Raw genomic sequence first — 21,531 nt, 5'->3', positions numbered from 1 at the left:
CGTATCTCTAAATTGAGAGCGCATTTTTTATTCGGGTAAAGATGCACAGGTTGTACCATCTCCTCCACACAGAGTCGAAACAACAGTTTTGAACAAAGCTCGTTTTTTTGGATGGGGTTCAAAATCAATACGCCGTGTGGAAAGAACTCAGTACACCTTTGTTTTTGTAAATCCAGCAGTTTATCTTAGTCGCTTCCATTGCATGTAATACAGATTCGAAACTGACTTGAAAACAACACAAAACACCCGTCTGACAGTCCAGAGTAATGCTATTTTTTTCATTGAGATCTTGGCAAAAGCTTTAACCATAAATTGCTAATTTTCTATTGAACCTGCAAGTGTGTTAGCCGAAGAGGAACAGCGCTGAAGTAATTAGTACACATATCCTTACCGACTGGTCTGTAGTGGAACCCAAAAGTGCTCCGATTCCTATCCTGCATAAGCTGTACATGACAAACGTATTCCTGAATGCATCGGATGTCAGGTCACATGAATTCAAACCTGCTGTTCGACAAAGTAGTGAATTTTTTGTGAATTCATTGCGCCAAAGACGAAAAATAAAGTTCTTACCATTCAGGCAGGTCTGCACTGCGCACGACGTCAAGTCAGACATTTGGCAATGAGAGTAGATACATAGAAGTCGTCCTCGTGCTTTGTCTCGTTCTCTGTTCCTGCCGGAAAAAGTAAAGCCGCATGTAGTCAAAGCAACACTTACTCCCATAATCACATTCATTTCCGAACGTATCTGAAGATAAAATATTTGTAGTACTTACAAATAAGATATTGCAGGCCAGGGTAGCAAACCGCGTCAGAGCTCTCATATAGTATCAGATGTGGGCTTTCGCTTGCGCAGACTACGAACGGAGCCAGCTCGAGTGTGCATGCTCTTTCGTCGCACTGGTTGTGCGGTTGGGCGCCGCCGTGCCAGGCAAGGCAACACTCGTCCAGTCAAGAATGTGTCGTGGCAATGCATAGCGCTGTGAAGAATGACAGGGGAGACGACGGTGATGGAGGAAGGAGGGGGTGGTGGCTGCAGGGGGGAGAGCAATATTTTTACACAGCTTTCGTGGTCGCAAAAAAGTTTCCAGCTGAAAGGTAGAGGAAAGAAGATCTTAGGCGGGGGCTTTGGGAAGGAGGGGGGGGGGGGGGGGGGGGGGCACGAACGGCGCAGCGTGTAGCTGCGCACGGGAAAAACACCTAGGAGAAAGTGAGTAAAAAAATTAATATGGATTATCCCAGCTAATCCAGGATGTACAAAGCGAAAAGCGAGATTAAGGTCTCCACTGACCCACGGAGCCGGCTTTGCGCCTTTCGTTTCGTGAAAATGAACGGAGTTTGCAAAGTTGTCAACGCCAATGAACTCTATGAACACCGTCGGCTCCCTTGTTTTGTTTGGTTTTTTATCATTTTGCCGCCATTTAGCAAGGCGTGCCTCTCGTGATTCTGGCATTTCAGCCGCTTGTCTAGTCTTACACTTTTCATATCTTCGCTGCTTTTGAGTCAACTCCCACGCTACCACTTCTGGGTCTTCTCCTACCACGGCGAAAGGTCAGACGACGGAGGCAGCGCGCGGTGGCGACGACGGCTGCGGCAGCAGCGGCCACCTGCGCTCCGCGTGACGTCACTCGGTTTCACGCATGCGCAGCTGTGGCAAATCTGTAGTGTGGCGCACGCGAAGCCCGGTGTTGACGAGCCTAGTGAAGCTTTTCGCTTCAAAAGTCGACGTCGTTCCCGTTATACCAAACCCAAGTGCTGAGCAATGGGAGGGTATGCTCTCCAGCGAATGCCGCGATGACCACATCGGTCTGATACGGCGAGCTCAGCTGACGGCACCATCCAGCGGAGCGCTGGAATAGGGACAACCGACCGTTGCGGAGATGGGCTCACCTCAACCGCATAAAAGCACTCACGCTAGAGCTCAATAAAGTTATCCTATTCTATCAGCAGTACTTAAGCCGCAGCTATTTTTTTAAGCGACAAGCTTCACTACGCTAGTTAACACCGCGCTTCGCGAAGCCTGCGTATGTCGGAGCACGAGTGACCTCAGGCACGGCGCAGGTGGCCGCTGCCGACTCCGTCGCCTGGTTCCATCCGTTTGTTTCTCTCTCGCGCGCGCTCCCTAGTCACTACTGCGCATGCGCCACTAGTAGCACCGAGTCACAGGCACTGTTCCGCCGCTGCGCAGCGCCGCGCCTTTCCTCAAAATCCAACTTTCAATTTTCAGTTTTCTCTTTCTTCTTTCCCTCCCTCCTTTGTCCCTTCCCTTACGGCACGGTTCGGGTGTACACCGAGATATGCGAGATGGCTAGCGTGCCATTTCCTTTCCTCAAAAACCAAACAAAACAAGTGAGCCGACGGCGTTCATAGCGTTCATTGACGTTGACAACTTAATTTCACGAAAATAAAGGCGCACAATCGGCTCCGTGGGTCAATTGGAGACCTTAATATCGCTTTCACTTTGTATATCCTGGACTAGCTGGGCTAGTCCACATTAATTTTTTAATGGATTTCCCAGACTCTCTGTCTACTGATGTCAGAGCGGTGCATCAGAGCTTAGCGTTACTAGGGAAGGCACCCGCACCTCCGCTACGGTACCACCACTTTCCTGTCTCCTTTCACTCCCTCCTTTATCCCTTCCCTTGTGGCGCGATTCGGGTGTGCACCGAGATAGGTGAGACAGTTACTGCGCCATTTCCTTTCCTCAAAAACCAATTTTCAATCTCCAGGCACTCGCAATACGGTCAATTTACGTGGCTGCCACCCACTAATCGCATAACAGCCGAAATGCTGGTTTGCGGCTTAACTGAATTCTTCTAATAAAAATTTCATGCAATGCTTTAAGTGCACTGCCAGTAAGGAAAGCAACAACGGCCTCTACAAAGCTGCAATAAATGCATAATTTAATTATGACAGGCAAGCCATCACTAATTCCAGCGCTAAATACGAATAGATATTGTAGAGTGCGTTGAGTCCACCGGCTCCAATTGCAGTCTGAACGGCAGTTTATTGCGTCCTCGATATGTTGTACATGACTGGTTTCAGCTGTTAGACGCGTACAAGAATCCAACGCGAACTCAGTGCGCACTCCATTCCGCGGTAAGAAGAACTTCATTACACCCAAAAAAAGAAAAAAAGCTATGTGGATTAGCTCAGCTAATCCAGGATATACACAGCGAAAGATGTCGGTGCTCACTGTGTTTATTGGCGTTGGCGTTGATAATGCTCTAGATAGCGGTGGATTTGAGCAAAGGAAGTGCGCATAACTGGCTCCCTGGATACATGTGGCGGTGGTGAGAGATGTGGCCTGGAATCATTAGCGCTGACAGCGTTGTGGCTGACATGCGGCACTGCAGCGTTCAGTTGGTGATCAATCTCTCCCGATCAACCTTTAACTGCATGCCACCTCCCAGCGTGGCAGGGAGGGCGCGCTGCTTATATATAGAGTGTGCGGAACGCAATCAAAGCAGGCTTTTGCAGTTGGACACGAACGCCACGTACATGAAAGCGAGATTGAGGTCTCCACTTACCCGCGGAGCCGATTGTGCGCCTTTCCTTTCGTGAAAATGAACGGCCTTTGCAAAGTTGTCAACGCCAATAAACTCTATGAAAGCCGTCGGCTCACTTGTTTGGTTTTGGGGGAAATGAAATGGCACAGTAACCGTCTCACATATCTCGGTGGACGCCCGAACCGCGCCTTAAAGGAAGGGATAAAGGAGGTAGGGAAAGAAGAGAAAACTGATCATTGAAAGTAGGATTTTGAGGCAAGGCGCGGCGCTGCAGCGCGGTACACCTGTGGCTCGGTGCTACCAGGGGCGCATGCGCAGTAGTAACTAGGGAGTGAGAGAGAGAGAGAAACGCGGCAGCGGCGAAAGGTCAGGCGACGGAGTCGGCGGCGGCCACCTGCGCCGTGCGTAACGTCACTCGTGCTCTGACATACGCCGGTTCGCGCGAAGCGCGGTGCTGACTAGCGTACTGAAGCTTTTCGATTCAAAAGCGCTTCGCGGAGTAGGGGTTAGCACGCTGCCTTGAAAAGGGCATGTCCGTCCGGGAGATGAGTTGGGGAGATACGAGACTTTAAAGGAGAGAGGGGATGGGGCCGGAACATGTGAAAGAGGTTTGGAATTCTCGGAGAATTAGTCATAAGCAGTTTTGAAGGCAAGGGTGTGGAAAACACGGAAGCGTCAAAGTATTCTTGCAAAGCCCCAGGAGAAGCATCATAAAACAATAAATAAAATGTTATGCAAGCAAATTCGCATACGGGACATGTGGCAAACAAGCTAGGTTAACATGCGTCTAACACCATTTGTCAGTAGATTTATTCGCTGGTCGTCGAAGAATCCTCCAACTTTTTGTTGGTGTGGAAATTTCACGCAAACAGCTAAAACAAACAGAACCGTGTTGAACTGTGGCTCGAAACTATTTCCGATGCTTTTCATCAATAAAGGTAATGTTCGAAGGCAAAAAAATCAATTTTCGAGCAAATAAGTAAAGACGTCACCAAGAGCTATAGCCCTCAATGCAAATTACGCAACAGAACAATAAAATGCACAAAAAACAACATTTTTGAAACATTACGGTCTGCAGAAAACGAAGGAAAAAGCAAATCAAAAAACACAGGGCAAGGCGCGATCACAGGGAACGACGTACGGAAGTGTAGGAATCTCTTACCACGTGATCGCGTGCGTTTATGAAGCGGCGGCCTAATATTTCGCGCGTGCGCAACTTATAATTGCTCGAGGCCACTGCTTCGTTTCTGAACGTTACCATAATTGCGCGCAAAGTCGGCTTAGGGAATGCACTTGCACTATGCTATTACGTTTGGTTTAGGATCTCCATTAAGCAGACACCCGCTGCTCAGTGTGGCAGTGAATTCTCTAGTGTGAAGCAAAAAAATCACTTTTTTAATAAAAAAAAATTATGAAATGAAAGTCATTCGATTTTTTTTAGAAGGAAGCCCTCTTTTGCTGGTCTTCAGATACTCGCGCAAGCAGAGCGTGCAAAAACGCTTTCAAATACATAAATTCCTTAAAATAGGCGGGTTATTATGCCCAGAAATCGGACAAAGGCCACAGCGTGAGCTCTGTCTGTTCACTTCTAAAAAAAGTATATTTTCTTATTAGCGGCTTCGCTAAGCCATATATAGTTAAACGAATCATTAAAACTGGGTTATGCCAACGCGCATTCGTTATTTACTAAATTTATGAGACATTCTAAAAGACATTTTAGTGGTTAGTTGCAGCGAACGGACAGAACAAAAGTCGATTGCAGCAACATCAATGCTATACAGCGAGCGAATGCGTTTGGAATGCTTCCGAATGCGTTTGAAAATTGTTGCGAAGCACCAATTAGAACTCAACTGGTCAGCAACGGAGCCCGCGGCAGACGTGGCCGCGCCGCGCCTCGACGGCGTAGACATATACTCCTTTAGTTTCTCCTGTACTAGAGCTCCCTCTGGCCGGCGCGATCTGCCGACAGCTTCGGTTTCATTCTTTTTTTCTTCCATAACTATCCTCTTTCTCCGACTGCGCAGTCGGAAAATATTCGTTGTTTATCCAACTTGACGCATATACTGCGAAAGTATTCGGTAAGAAAAAGATGAATAAACTTCAAATTTTTGAACTCGCACAAACCCAGCCCAGGAGCTCAAACGAGTTTTAGCGCGTTCGAAATTTATAGACTGCCGAGATGGTACTCAACAAAAAATCAATCTTCTACCCAGTATAATAAATGGTACAATGTTCACCAACATCCGCCATATACTTTTAACATTGGATAAGGGGTGGCAAGCCAAGGCCAATATAGCCAGGTTTAAAAAATGGCTTAGCCAATTATGGCAAAGACTGGAAGAACTCTGGCTAACATGGCCCACAATAGCCAGGTTTCGAAAATGGTTCAGCCAATTCTGGCAAAGACTGGGAGAACTCTGGCTAACATGGCCTATGGTAGCCATGATTTGATGACGGCGCAACCAATATCAGATGCTCATTGGCAACTCTGGGCCTATTTAGGGCCACGCTTTGGCAGTGGCTTTCCAATATTGGCCCGCTGTCATGTGCTACCTGGGAACTGGTTGGCAGCGGTTGGATCGACCATGCGGCGTGGTGTTGCTTCTGTGGCTGAATGCTTGAACTTTAGAACTTTACTTGAGATTCGCCAGGCTTCAGGTGTTTTGGTTAATACATTGAACTGCTGGGAATCGAGGGAAATTGATCAGTGAGACGAGTGTGTACGTGTAGCTCACGTCAACAGTTGTTCAGCAAAGTCAAGGCTCAGAGCAGCACACATGGATCTAATGAAGCTGCTAAGGACAGATTTGCTGTCATTGTGCGAAGAGTTGGGTGTAGATGTAGGGGTTACGATCAAAAAGTCGGACATTTGCAAATTGCTCTTGGAAACCGCCGAGGAAGGAATAATTAGCGATACGTGGGAACTCCTCGAAGCAGAGCGAAAGAAAAAGGAAGATGAGCGAAAAAAAAAAGGAACGATGGCGAGCGGCAGAGCAAGAGGAGCGGGAGCTCAGATGGTTGCAGCTCGCGTATGAACAAAATGAACTGGAATACGAGAGCTCGAGAGGCGCGACTCCAGAGAGAGTCAGGCCGAATCGTTTCAGTTGGACAGATGTGACGCCGTAAGAACGGATTGTGGAACGGCGCACAACCTGCGTGAAGACTGAAGGCAAAGGACGAAAGCTCAATTGCAGACGAGCAGGGCGTTTTAGGGACAAGCGCTCAGGCCGATAAGCGGGCGGTGGAGGACTGCCTTCAGGAAAGCGAACTGCCCAGCTCGGGGGCAGGGGAATTCGTACGTCTGTCAGCAGTGTGGAGCTAACACTGAGCCGCGAAGGCAAAGCGGCTAGTTTGCAATTGGAAGATAGTCTCCGAGGTGCCCCTGAAAAACTAGATGAAGCTAGTTGTGGTCAGGAGACGCAAACACAAGTGTCAAGGCGTAAAAAAGGAATAGGGCAAGGACCAAGAAAAAGCGGTTGAAATGTCAAAAACTAAAATTACCTGCGCAGACAGGTGCCAATGTTAGCGCACATGGAAATGCGGCAGAAGGGAAATAAAAACCTTCCCGTATTGGATCCTTGTAATCTTGCAGCTAAAGTTACTGGTCAGGCGGGATGCGCAAGTGGTTCTAAAGTTGACCGCAGTAACAGAAAGAGAAAACCGCATTTTGCAAGCAGGACAGGAGCGAGTTTCTGCAAAGGGCATTGGCCTGCGGGAAGACCCAGACCACTTCGACCTGACAGAAAGGCGGTAAGGAAGAAAGGAAATCTACCCGAAAGATCAGAACGCGCTAGATTGCGGGACACCCGGCACATGTGAGCACAGGGGTCGAGCAACAGAGACCACCCATGCAGGCGTGTTCAGCGCTGGCACTTGAAGGACTTCGCTTTCCGCACCATGTGCTATTCACTTAGGTGGAACTGCTGAGAGCTAGCAAGTTTTTTTGTGTTTGAAAATTTGGCACAGGTTTGCTTTTGTATCTCAAGTAGATTCAGACATGTAGGAGTTGGTCGAGATACCAAGTGCTGTTCGCTACATAACGGCAGTGTTGCTAATGTCAGGCGAAGGCAAAGAAAGCACGGATATTTGTGCCCATCTGAGTACTTGTGTTTAGCGGCGCTGGGTTACCTAGCCGATTTCGGTATTCAAAGATTAAGCAAACGAAGTGAGGCTGCAGAATTCTGCGGAGAACAGCTGTAGCAGCTTTCTGTAAAGGTGATGGTGACGAGGTGCATAATTGACTCATTGAGTTTAAGAGAAGTCTCTCGCCAGTACGGGAATGAGTAAGGATTGCGATGCGCAGTCGCATCTTTGTGAGTTCAACTCCAACAATTGATTATTAGACTTCAGCGTCAAGCTCCTTTGAAAAGAGCCAGTGGATTAATTTGACAGTGGGCCAAATTTTAAGCAGGCTATCGGTATTCTGATGGTATAAGGGGATCGGAGCTTTGGTTGATAAGGAATAGAGTTTCTAATCAAAAATTTGTAGGCTTTGACGCACCACCGCTTATTGTACAACTTGGCAGTCTGTCTTAGGCGACCTCAGATGAGACGCGGACGCGCGCTTGACCTATACTTCCGGGCAAAACTGAGGTGCCAGGTTTTTTGTTTTTTTTGCGTAGTGTATAGTCATTAACATTATTCTTGTTTCGCTTCCAAATTTGCCAGCCCTCTTCAAGTCGTGTACGGCGAATCGGGCTTTGGCAGCGAATTTGGCAGACATGGAAGCTGGTCTTAGTAGCCGAGACTATTGCTGTCAGCTAAAAAATCTGTTCTTACATTTATGTCTACAATCCAGTCGTATTGCATAACAGCCTGGCGGCTCTTGGGTGAATTTCGCGCATTGCCTGGGGATTGGCGCTATGTTGAGTGGTTGGTTTCGACTAATGCCTCTGTTGTACGACGTTTAGGACTCTGCTCTGTGCTCGCAGACAAGATCAAGAAGGGCCTCCTACGCTACAACTCAAGTCCATCTCTCCTCGGCTAGTGATTGTGACCACTGGCCGATCGAGATTCTCCTGGCCGCAGAGGAGCTGTTACGTTCAAAGAACGCCAACATGCCACAAATATTCGAGCGACTGGGAATCATCAATCGACGGAGGCTTCAAAGGGCCGTCGATGTGGTTGCGGCGCCACGAATGCAGGTGGCGGCATCTACAAGGGACCTTAACCCCCCCCCCCTCCCCCCCCCCCCAACCTGCTGTTTACGGGGGTGAAATGGTCATCCGCTGCCTGAGAGCGTTTTTCAGGTGCATGGTTGCCGTTCGTTCAAGACGCCGGACCCACCCAGGACATGACGACTTCGTTCTCCCGGAAGGGACGGCGGGGAGGCGGCAAGCGGCGCGGGGCAGCAAATGAGCCGCGGCAAACGCGGCCGTGTTTGACTAAGCCAACGACGCCGGAATGCTCGTGCTTCGTAAACGACCTCAAGTGTCTTCCCTTACATGGAACCATCTGCAAAGTGCAGCGGCAGCCTTTCGTTCCCACGGAGCGCTGTGAAGTGCAGGTGACCGACCTTCGACGCCGCTTGGGGGCCCCTTCGGGCTATTAATCACTGCTGCCTGGACATCACGGACCATAACTTGCCAGAAGTGGCGAGCGTGTGTGGTTGGGGACGTCCGGGAAGGCGGATCCTAAAGACTGGACACGTGATCGACATCACGCTGATTAGACGCATTTTTAATTAAATAAATTCCACAACTAGGGACCTGAAAACACTATTTAAGCAGCGATCTGGCATGTGATCAGCCAACTCCCGATTCACTATTGAACTATGTAAACATGTAAATAAACCCTTTTCAGTCTCTTCACCTCGAAGACCATCTCGTCTCTTCGTCACCCCACAACAGCAGTCTCCCGATCCGGAACCCGTGGACATCGACCTTGGCGAGAGACGGCCCAGGCGAACCAGGGGCCCGCATCTAACAACTGGTGTCAGCGGTGCGATCGAAGCGCAATCCCCCAACACCGGTGACCTGCTATGGGATAGAAGCCCCACCTCTAACAACTGGTGGCAGTGGTGGGATCAAAGCGCAATCCCCCAACACCGGTGGCCTGCTATGGGATAGAAGCCCCACCTCTAACACATGGCAGAGGCTGTGGGAAAATCATTTATTTTCAAGTTTGCTGCGTGACGATGATTCAGGTTGGACAACACAGCTGGGCAAGCTGCTGTAGCACGGCTAAGACATCCATAAAGTGCTTAACGGAGTTGTCCTCCTGTGAACTGATCAGTCATATCTGAAGTAATCGTTGCACTCCTCTTGCAAGAGTACTCTTCCACTGCACTCATATTCCTCCTTCAGCTCTTGCGCAATTACGTCACAATGCGTCGAGCCTGCAAAGATAGGCATGGTGTCATGATGAACCCAAATAAAAAATGTGGCAGTCACAGGACAAAAACAGAAATGATTAAATAACACTGAATTTTGTGAGGCACAGTCGGCGTGAAAGCACTCGACACACATTTTACAGGATAATTTGTAAGAACTAGCACATTTCTTGCACAAAGTTAAATTTAATTTGCCTTGTAACAATTTGGTAATTTTTAGTTTAATGCGCCGCTTAGCACCTCCAGTAAGATACTCAACGTGAAAAAAAGTAATGTGATATTGTAAGGAAATTAATGTATTATTTTGTTTTAATATCATAACTACGTATCTCTAAATTGAGAGCGCATTTTTTATTCGGGTAAAGATGCACAGGTTGTACCATCTCCTCCACACAGAGTCGAAACAACAGTTTTGAACAAAGCTCGTTTTTTTGGATGGGGTTCAAAATCAATACGCCGTGTGGAAAGAACTCAGTACACCTTTGTTTTTGTAAATCCAGCAGTTTATCTTAGTCGCTTCCATTGCATGTAATACAGATTCGAAACTGACTTGAAAACAACACAAAACACCCGTCTGACAGTCCAGAGTAATGCTTTTTTTTTTCATTGAGATCTTGGCAAAAGCTTTAACCATAAATTGCTAATTTTCTATTGAACCTGCAAGTGTGTTAGCAGAAGAGGAACAGCGCTGAAGTAATTAGTACACATATCCTTACCGACTGGTCTGTAGTGGAACCCAAAAGTGCTCCGATTCCTATCCTGCATAAGCTGTACATGACAAACGTATTCCTGAATGCATCGGATGTCAGGTCACATGAATTCAAACCTGCTGTTCGACAAAGTAGTGAATGTTTGGTGAATTCATTGCGCCAAAGACGAAAAATAATGTTCTTACCATTCGGGCAGGTCTGCACTGCGCACGACGTCAAGCCAGACATTTGGCAATGAGAGTAGATACATAGAAGTCGTCCTCGTGCTTTGTCTCGTTCTCTGTTCCTGCCGGAAAAAGTAAAGCCGCATGTAGTCAAAGCAACACTTACTCCCATAATCACATTCATTTCCGAACGTATCTGAAGATAAAATATTTGTAGTACTTACAAATAAGATATTGCAGGCCATGGTAGCAAACCGCGTCAGAGCTCTCATATAGTATCAGATGTGGGCTTTCGCTTGCGCAGACTACGAACGGAGCCAGCTCGAGTGTGCATGCTCTTTCGTCGCACTGGTTGTGCGGTTGGGCGCCGCCGTGCCAGGCAAGGCAACACTCGTCCAGTCAAGAATGTGTCGTGGCAATGCATAGCGCTGTGAAGAATGACAGGGGAGACGACGGTGATGGAGGAAGGAGGGGGTGGTGGCTGCAGGGGGGAGAGCAATATTTTTACACAGCTTTTGTGGTCGCAAAAAAGTTTCCAGCTGAAAGGTAGAGGAAAGAAGATCTTAGGCGGGGGCTTTGGGAAGGAGGGGGGGGGGGGGGGGGGGGGGGGGCACGAACGGCGCAGCGTGTAGCTGCGCACGGGAAAAACACCTAGGAGAAAGTGAGTAAAAAAATTAATATGGATTATCCCAGCTAATCCAGGATGTACAAAGCGAAAAGCGAGATTGAGGTCTCCACTGACCCACGGAGCCGGCTTTGCGCCTTTCATTTCGTGAAAATGAACGGAGTTTGCAAAGTTGTCAACGCCAATGAACTCCATGAACACCGTCGGCTCCCTTGTTTTGTTTGGTTTTTTATCATTTTGCCGCCGTTTAGCAAGGCGTGCCTCTCGTGATTCTGGCATTTCAGCCGCTTGTCTAGTCTTGCACTTTTCATATCTTCGCTGCTTTTGAGTCAACTCCCACGCTACCACTTCTGGGTCTTCTCCTACCACGGCGAAAGGTCAGACGACGGAGGCAGCGCGCGGTGGCGACGACGGCTGCGGCAGCAGCGGCCACCTGCGCTCCGCGTGACGTCACTCGGTTTCACGCATGCGCAGCTGTGGCAAATCTGTAGTGTGGCGCACGCGAAGCCCGGTGTTGACGAGCCTAGTGAAGCTTTTCGCTTCAAAAGTCGACGTCGTTCCCGTTATACCAAACCCAAGTGCTGAGCAATGGGAGGGTATGCTCTCCAGCGAATGCCGCGATGACCACATCGGTCTGATACGGCGAGCTCAGCTGACGGCACCATCCAGCGGAGCGCTGGAATAGGGACAACCGACCGTTGCGGAGATGGGCTCACCTCAACCGCATAAAAGCACTCACGCTAGAGCTCAATAAAGTTATCCTATTCTATCAGCAGTACTTAAGCCGCAGCTATTTTTTTAAGCGACAAGCTTCACTACGCTAGTTAACACCGCGCTTCGCGAAGCCTGCGTATGTCGGAGCACGAGTGACCTCAGGCACGGCGCAGGTGGCCGCTGCCGACTCCGTCGCCTGGTTCCATCCGTTTGTTTCTCTCTCGCGCGCGCTCCCTAGTCACTACTGCGCATGCGCCACTAGTAGCACCGAGTCACAGGCACTGTTCCGCCGCTGCGCAGCGCCGCGCCTTTCCTCAAAATCCAACTTTCAATTTTCAGTTTTCTCTTTCTTCTTTCCCTCCCTCCTTTGTCCCTTCCCTTACGGCGCGGTTCGGGTGTACACCGAGATATGCGAGACGGCTAGCGTGCCATTTCCTTTCCTCAAAAACCAAACAAAACAAGTGAGCCGACGGCGTTCATAGCGTTCATTGACGTTGAAAACTCAATTTCACGAAAATAAAGGCGCACAATCGGCTCCGTGGGTCAATTGGAGACCTTAATATCGCTTTCACTTTGTATATCCTGGACTAGCTGGGCTAGTCCACATTAATTTTTTAATGGATTTCCCAGACTCTCTTTCTACTGATGTCAGAGCGGTGCATCAGAGCTTAGCGTTACTAGGGAAGGCACCCGCACCTCCGCTACGGTACCACCACTTTCCTGTCTCCTTTCACTCCCTCCTTTATCCCTTCCCTTGCGGCGCGATTCGGGTGTGCACCGAGATAGGTGAGACAGTTACTGCGCCATTTCCTTTCCTCAAAAACCAATTTTCAATCTCCAGGCACTCGCAATACGGTCAATTTACGTGGCTGCCACCCACTAATCGCATAACAGCCGAAATGCTGGTTTGCGGCTTAACTGAATTCTTCTAATAAAAATTTCATGCAATGCTTTAAGTGCACTGCCAGTAAGGAAAGCAACAACGGCCTCTACAAAGCTGCAATAAATGCATAATTTAATTATGACAGGCAAGCCATCACTAATTCCAGCGCTAAATACGAATAGATATTGTAGAGTGCGTTGAGTCCACCGGCTCCAATTGCAGTCTGAACCATACTTTGCTGCGTCCTCGATATGTTGTACATGACTGGTTTCAGCTGTTAGACGCGTGGAAGAATCCAACGCGAACTCAGTGCGCACTCCATTCCGCGGTAAGAAGAACTTTATTACACCCAAAAAAAGAAAAAAAGCTATGTGGATTAGCTCAGCTAATCCAGGATATACACAGCGAAAGATGTCGGTGCTCACTGTGTTTATTGGCGTTGGCGTTGATAATGCTCTAGATAGCGGTGGATTTGAGCAAAGGAAGGGCGCATAACTGGCTCCCTGGATACATGTGGCGGTGGTGAGAGATGTGGCCTGGAATCATTAGCGCTGACAGCGTTGTGGCTGACATGCGGCACTGCAGCGTTCAGTTGGTGATCAATCTCTCCCGATCAACCTTTAACTGCATGCCACCTCCCAGCGTGGCAGGGAGGGCGCGCTGCTTATAGAGTGTGCGGAACGCAATCAAAGCAGGCTTTTGCAGTTGGACACGAACGCCACGTACATGAAAGCGAGATTGAGGTCTCCACTTACCCGCGGAGCCGATTGTGCGCCTTTCCTTTCGTGAAAATGAACGGCCTTTGCAAAGTTGTCAACGCCAATAAACTCTATGAAAGCCGTCGGCTCACTTGTTTGGTTTTGGGGGAAATGAAATGGCAAAGTAACCGTCTCACATACCTCGGTGGACGCCCGAACCGCGCCTTAAAGGAAGGGATAAAGGAGGTAGGGAAAGAAGAGAAAACTGATCATTGAAAGTAGGATTTTGAGGCAAGGCGCGGCGCTGCAGCGCGGTACACCTGTGGCTCGGTGCTACCAGGGGCGCATGCGCAGTAGTAACTAGGGAGTGAGAGAGAGAGAGAAACGCGGCAGCGGCGAAAGGTCAGGCGACGGAGTCGGCGGCGGCCACCTGCGCCGTGCGTAACGTCACTCGTGCTCTGACATACGCCGGTTCGCGCGAAGCGCGGTGCTGACTAGCGTACTGAAGCTTTTCGATTCAAAAGCGCTTCGCGGAGTAGGGGTTAGCACGCTGCCTTGAAAAGGGCATGTCCGTCCGGGAGATGAGTTGGGGAGATACGAGACTTTAAAGGAGAGAGGGGATGGGGCCGGAACATGTGAAAGAGGTTTGGAATTCTCGGAGAATTAGTCATAAGCAGTTTTGAAGGCAAGGGTGTGGAAAACACGGAAGCGTCAAAGTATTCTTGCAAAGCCCCGGCAGAAGCATCATAAAACAACAAATAAAATATTATGCAAGCAAATTCGCATACGGGACATGTGGCAAACAAGCTAGGTTAACATGCGTCTAACACCATTTGTCAGTAGATTTATTCGCTGGTCGTCGAAGAATCCTCCAACTTTTTGTTGGTGTGGAAATTTCACGCAAACAGCTAAAACAAACAGAACCGTGTTGAATTGTGGCTCGAAACTATTTCCGATGCTTTTCATCAATAAAGGTAATGTTCGAAGGCAAAAAAATCAATTTTCGAGCAAATAAGTAAATACGTCACCAAGAGCTATAGCCCTCAATGCAAATTACGCAACAGAACAATAAAATGCACAAAAAACAACATTTTTGAAACATTACGGTCTGCAGAAAACGAAGGAAAAAGCAAATCAAAAAACACAGGGCAAGGCGCGATCACAGGGAACGACGTACGGAAGTGTAGGAATCTCTTACCACGTGATCGCGTGCGTTTATGAAGCGGCGGCCTAATATTTCGCGCGTGCGCAACTTATAATTGCTCGAGGCCACTGCTTCGTTTCTGAACGTTACCATAATTGCGCGCAAAGTCGGCTTAGGGAATGCACTTGCACTATGCTATTACGTTTGGTTTAGGATCTCCATTAAGCAGACACCCGCTGCTCAGTGTGGCAGTGAATTCTCTAGTGTGAAGCAAAAAAATCACTTTTTTAATAAAAAAAAATTATGAAATGAAAGTCATTCGATTTTTTTTAGAAGGAAGCCCTCTTTTGCTGGTCTTCAGATACTCGCGCAAGCAGAGCGTGCAAAAACGCTTTCAAATACATAAATTCCTTAAAATAGGCGGGTTATTATGCCCAGAAATCGGACAAAGGCCACAGCGTGAGCTCTGTCTGTTCACTTCTAAAAAAAGTATATTTTCTTATTAGCGGCTTCGCTAAGCCATATATAGTTAAACGAATCATTAAAACTGGGTTATGCCAACGCGCATTCGTTAATTACTAAATTTATGAGACATTCTAAAAGACATTTTAGTGGTTAGTTGCAGCGAACGGACAGAACAAAAGTCGATTGCAGCAACATCAATGCTATACAGCGAGCGAATGCGTTTGGAATGCTTCCGAATGCGTTTGAAAATTGTTGCGAAGCACCAATTAGAACTCAACTGGTCAGCAACGGAGCCCGCGGCAGACGTGGCCGCGCCGCGCCTCGACGGCGTCGACATGCATATACTCCTCCTTTAGTTTCTCCTGTACTAGAGCTCCCTCTGGCCGGCGCGATCTGCTGACAGCTTCGGTTTCATTCTTTTTTCTTCCATAACTATCCTCTTTCTCCGACTGCGCAGTCGGAAAATATTCGTTGTTTATCCAACTTGACGCATATACTGCGAAAGTATTCGGTAAGAAAAAGATGAATAAACTTCAAATTTTTGAACTCGCACAAACCCAGCCCAGGAGCTCAAACGAGTTTTAGCGCGTTCGAAATTTATAGACTGCCGAGATGGTACTCAACAAAAAATCAATCTTCTACCCAGTATAATAAATGGTACAATGTTCACCAACATCCGCCATATACTTTTAACATTGGATAAGGGGTGGCAAGCCAAGGCCAATATAGCCAGGTTTCAAAAATGGCTTAGCCAATTATGGCAAAGACTGGGAGAACTCTGGCTAACATGGCCCACAATAGCCAGGTTTCGAAAATGGTTCAGCTAATTCTGGCAAAGACTCGGAGAACTCTGGCTAACATGGCCTATGGTAGCCATGATTTGATGACGGCGCAACCAATATCAGATGCTCATTGGCAACTCTGGGCCTATTTAGGGCCACGCTTTGGCAATGGCTTTCTAATATTGGCCCGCTGTCATGTGCTACCTGGGAACTGGTTGGCAGCGGTTGGATCGACCATGCGGCGTGGTGTTGCTTCTGTGGCTGAATGCTTGAACTTTAGAACTTTACTTGAGATTCGCCAGGCTTCAGGTGTTTGGGTTAATACATTGAACTGCTGGGAATCGAGGGAAATTGATCAGTGAGACGAGTGTGTACGTGTAGCTCACGTCAACAGTTGTTCAGCAAAGTCAAGGCTCAGAGCAGCACACATGGATCTAATGAAGCTGCTAAGGACAGATTTGCTGTCATTGTGCGAAGAGTTGGGTGTAGATGTAGGGGTTACGATCAAAAAGTCGGACATTTGCAAATTGCTCTTGGAAACCGCCGAGGAAGGAATAATTAGCGATACGTGGGAACTCCTCGAAGCAGAGCGAAAGAAAAAGGAAGATGAGCGAAAAAAAAAAAGGAACGATGGCGAGCGGCAGAGCAAGAGGAGCGGGAGCTCAGATGGTTGCAGCTCGCGTATGAACAAAATGAACTGGAATACGAGAGCTCGAGAGGCGCGACTCCAGAGAGAGTCAGGCCGAATCGTTTCAGTTGGAGAGATGTGACGCCGTAAGAACGGATTGTGGAACGGCGCACAACCTGCATGAAGACTGCGGAGCTGTAAGTGTGTTGAAACGCAGTATTGAAAGCCACGCTGAGACAAAGGACGAAAGCTCAATTGCAGACGAGCAGGGCGTTTTAGGGACAAGCGCCCAGGCCGATAAGTGGGCGGTGGAGGACTGCCTTCAGGAAAGCGAACTGCCCAGCTCGGGGGCAGGGGAATTCGTACGTCTGTCAGCAGTGTGGAGCTAACACTGAGCCGCGAAGGCAAAGCGGCTAGTTTGCAATTGGAAGATAGTCTCCGAGGTGCCCCTGAAAAACTAGATGAAGCTAGTTGTGGTCAGGAGACGCAAACACAAGTGTCAAGGCGTAAAAAAGGAATAGGGCAAGGACCAAGAAAAAGCGGTTGAAATGTCAAAAACTAAAATTACCTGCGCAGACAGGTGCCAATGTTAGCGCACATGGAAATGCGGCAGAAGGGAAATAAAAACCTTCCCGTACTGGACCTTGTAATCTTGCAGCTAAAGTTACTGGTCAGGCGGGACGCGCAAGTGGTTCTAAAGTTGACCGCAGTAACAGAAAGAGAAAACCGCATCTTGCAAGCAGGACAGGAGCGAGTTTCTGCAAAGGGCATTGGCCTGCGGGAAGACCCAGACCACTTCGACCTGACAGAAAGGCGGTAAGGAAGAAAGGAAATCTACCCGAAAGATCAGAACGCGCTAGATTGCGGGACACCCGGCACATGTGAGCACAGGGGTCGAGCAACAGAGACCACCCATGCAGGCGTGTTCAGCGCTGGCACTTGAAGGACTTCGCTTTCCGCACCATGTGCTATTCACTTAGGTGGAACTGCTGAGAGCTAGCAAGTTTTTTTGTGTTTGAAAATTTGCCACAGGTTTGCTTTTGTATCTTTAGTAGATTCAGAAATGTAGGAGTTGGTCGAGATACCAAGTGCTGTTCGCTACATAACGGCAGTGTTGCTAATGTCAGGCGAAGGCAAAGAAAGCACGGATATTTGAGCCCATCTGAGTACTTGTGTTTAGCGGCGCTGGGTTACCTAGCCGATTTCGGTATTCAAAGATTAAGCAAACGAAGTGAGGCTGCAGAATTCTGCGGAGAACAGCTGTAGCAGCTTTCTGTAAAGGTGATGGTGACGAGGTGCATAATTGGCTCATTGAGTTTAAGAGAAGTCTCTCGCCAGTATGGGAATGAGTAAGGATTGCGATGCGCAGTCGCATCTTTGTGAGTTCAACTCCAACAATTGATTATTAGACTTCAGCGTCAAGCTCCTTTGAAAAGAGCCAGTGGATTAATTTGACAGTGGGCCAAATTTTAAGCAGGCTATCGGTATTCTGATGGTATAAGGGGATCGGAGCTTTGGTTGATAAGGAATAGAGTTTCTAATCAAAAATTTGTAGGCTTTGACGCACCACCGCTTACTGTACAACTTGGCAGTCTGTCTTTGGCGACCTCAGATGAGACGCGGACGCTCGCTTGACCTATACTTTCGGGCAAAACTGAGGTGCCAGGTTTTTTTTTTTTTTGCGTAGTGTATAGTCATTAACATTATTCTTGTTTCGCTTCCAAATTTGCCAGCCCTCTTCAAGTCGTGTACGGCGAATCGGGCTTTGGCAGCGAATTTGGCAGACATGGAAGCTGGTCTTAGTAGCCGAGACTATTGCTGTCAGCTAAAAAATCTGTTCTTACATTTATGTCTACAATCCAGTCGTATTGCATAACAGCCTGGCGGCTCTTGGGTGAATTTCGCGCATTGCCTGGGGATTGGCGCTATGTTGAGTGGTTGGTTTCGACTAATGCCTCTGTTGTACGACGTTTAGGACTCTGCTCTGTGCTCGCAGAGAAGATCAAGAAGGGCCTCTTACGCTACAACTCAAGTCCATCTCTCCTCGGCTAGTGATTGTGACCACTGGCCGATCGAGATTCTCCTGGCCGCAGAGGAGCTGTTACGTTCAGAGAACGCCAACATGCCACGAATGTTCGAGCGACTGGGAATCATCAATCGACGGAGGCTTCAAAGGGCCGTCGATGTGGTGGCGGCGCCACGAATGCAGGTGGCGGCGTCTACAAGGGACCTTAACCCCCCCCCCTCCCCCCCCCCCCCCCCCCACCTGCTGTTTACGGGGGTGAAATGGTCATCCGCTGCCTGGGAGAGTTTTTCAGGTCCATGGTTGCCGTTCGTTCAAGACGCCGGACCCACCCAGGACATAACGACTTCGTTCTCCCGGAAGGGACGGCGTGGAGGCGGCAAGGGGCAAGCGGCTGCAAATGAGCCGTGGCAAATGCGGCCGTGTTTGACTAAGCCAACGACGCCGGAATGCTCGTGCTTCGTAAGCGACCTCAAGTGCCTTCCCTTACATGGAACCATCTGCAAAGTGCAGCGGCAGCCTTTCGTTCCCACGGAGCGCTGTGAAGTGCAGGTGACCGACCTTCGACGCCGCTTGGGGGCCCCTTCGGGCTATTAATCACTGCTGCCTGGACATCACGGACCATAACTTGCCAGAAGTGGCGAGCGTGTGTGGTTGGGGACGTCCGGGAAGGCGGATCCTAAAGACTGGACACGTGATCGACATCACGTTGATTAGACGCATTTTTAATTAAATAAATTCCACAACTAGGAACCTGGGGACCCTATTTAAGCAGCAATCTGGCATGTGATCAGCCAACTCCCGATTCACTATTGAACTATGTAAACATGTAAATAAACCCTTTTCAGTCTCTTCACCTCGAAGACCATCTCGTCTCTTCGTCACCCCACAACAGCAGTCTCCCGATCCGGAACCCGTGGACATCGACCTTGGCGAGAGACGGCCCAGGCGAACCAGTGGCCCGCATCTAACAACTAGTGGCAGCGGTGGGATCGAAGCGCAATTCCCCAACGCCGGTGGCCTGCTATGGGATAGAAGCCCCACCTCTAACAGCTGGTGGCAGCGGTGGGATCGAAGCGCAATTCCCCAACGCCGGTGGCCTGCTATGAGATAGAAGCCCCACCTCTAACAACTGGTGGCAGCGGTGGGATCGAAGCGCAATCCCCCACCACGGGTGGCCTGCTGTGGGATAGAAGTCCCACCTCTAACAACTGGTGGCAGCGGTGGGATCGAAGCGCAATCGCCCGACACCGTGGCCGCTATGGGATAGAAGCCCCACCTCTAACAACTGGAGGCAGTGGTGGGATCGAAGCGCAATCCCCCACCATGGGTGGCCTGCTATGGGATAGAAGCCCCACCTCTAACAATTGGTGGCAGCCGTGGGATCGAAGCGCAATTCCCCAACACCTGTGGCCTGCTATGGGATAGAAGCCCCACCTCTAACAACTGTTGGCAGCCATGGGATCGAAGCGCAATCCCCCAACACCGGTGGCGTGCTATGGGATAGCTCACCTCTAACAACTGGTGGCAGCGGTGGGATCGAAGCGCAATCCCCCACCACGGATGCCCTGCTATGGGAAAGAAGCCCCACCTCTAACAACTGGTGGCAGCCGTGGGATCGAAGTGCAATTCTCCAACACTGGTGGCCTGCTATGGGATAGAAGCCCCACCTCTAACAACTAGTGGCAGCGGTGGGATCGAAGCGCAATTCCCCAACACCGGTGGCCTGCTATGGGATAGAAGCCCCACCTCTAACAACTGGTGGCAGCGGTGGGATTGAAGCGCAATCCCCCACCACGGGTGGCCCGCTATGGGATAGAAGCCCCACCTCTAACAACTGGTGGCCTGCTATGGGATAGAAGCCCCACCCCTAACAACTGGTGGCAGCGGTGGGATCGAAACGCAATCCCCCAACACCGGTGGCCTGCTATGGGATAGAAGCCCCACCTCTAACACTCTGTAGTGCACTTTCCGTGCCCCAGATGGCTCCTTGCTCTATGTGCCTGTGGCTGGCAATGCATCCTCAGGGTGCCCCGCTCAGGCAACGTGTTCGTGGCCGGCAGTTAGGCGTGGAGTCGTGCCCACGTTTTGTAGACTTTTTGTATATTTTTATGTCTCCGAGGAGCGCGCTTACCCGCGCTTATTATCCCAACGAGCTTAATCCGCCACCCTTTTCCAACGACAATGCCCAAACTCACTGAATGCAGCGACACAGCAACGCAGACAGCCAGCTTTTCCCCTCTAGTATTCGACGGCAGCGCCTCCCATCGAAACCTGCTTCCCTCTTGCCACTACAAAGCCTTCTAGAACACTGTACTCGCTGCTTGGGTAGTAGACGACGCACGTGAGCGTATATATCGTAAAGCGACCGTAGCACCACCGCCAAGACAATGATCGCATAGGCCCACCGCTCCCATAAGCAAAACTGACCTTATCTAAAAACGTTGGTTTGGGCCTCTATATTCTTCCTCCATGGTCCGCCAGAGGGTGTCGGGTCGGCACACTACCCAGTATATTCTAGGCACTGCAGCTAGTGTAGTCATGAGCCCCCTTCTCCTTACTCTTGTGGTTTTGCAGTCACTTCTAGTGCCGCCAGAGGGGTAGTGTGTCAAGTTTCTTGGGTATGTTAAACAAGGAACCCGTTTGGGTTAAGAAGCGCCATCTACCGACTTGGTCAATAAATCCAATTTCACTTTCTTTTGACAACCCCGGTTCTATGGCTCAACATTTTCCAGAGAAGGTGTGCAGCACTGGCCCAACGCCATTGCTCTATGCTGCCGCTGTTCAGCCGCAACTTCTAAGGCTTTCAAATATACCTTGGAGGACGTATTTACTCCACTATTCAGTAGAAGCCAAGA

General features: G+C 49.3%; 1 long non-coding RNA gene across 1 annotated transcript; it reads right to left on the bottom strand.

The window, feature by feature from the left end:
• Positions 1-9,612: 9,612 nt before the first annotated feature.
• LOC144135946 (uncharacterized) lies at positions 9,613-11,246 on the bottom strand. The gene is made up of 4 exons (XR_013315562.1): positions 10,936-11,246; positions 10,733-10,833; positions 10,554-10,666; positions 9,613-9,843 (listed from the first exon to the last, which is right to left on the bottom strand). It is a non-coding gene; the product is annotated as an uncharacterized LOC144135946 (long non-coding RNA).
• Between the last annotated feature and the right edge of the window lie 10,285 nt (positions 11,247-21,531).

The sequence above is a fragment of the Amblyomma americanum genome, chromosome 1 (genome assembly GCF_052857255.1).
Source record: "Amblyomma americanum isolate KBUSLIRL-KWMA chromosome 1, ASM5285725v1, whole genome shotgun sequence".
Classification (NCBI taxonomy): domain Eukaryota; kingdom Metazoa; phylum Arthropoda; class Arachnida; order Ixodida; family Ixodidae; genus Amblyomma; species Amblyomma americanum.
This window is presented reverse-complemented; position numbering and strand designations above follow the sequence as displayed.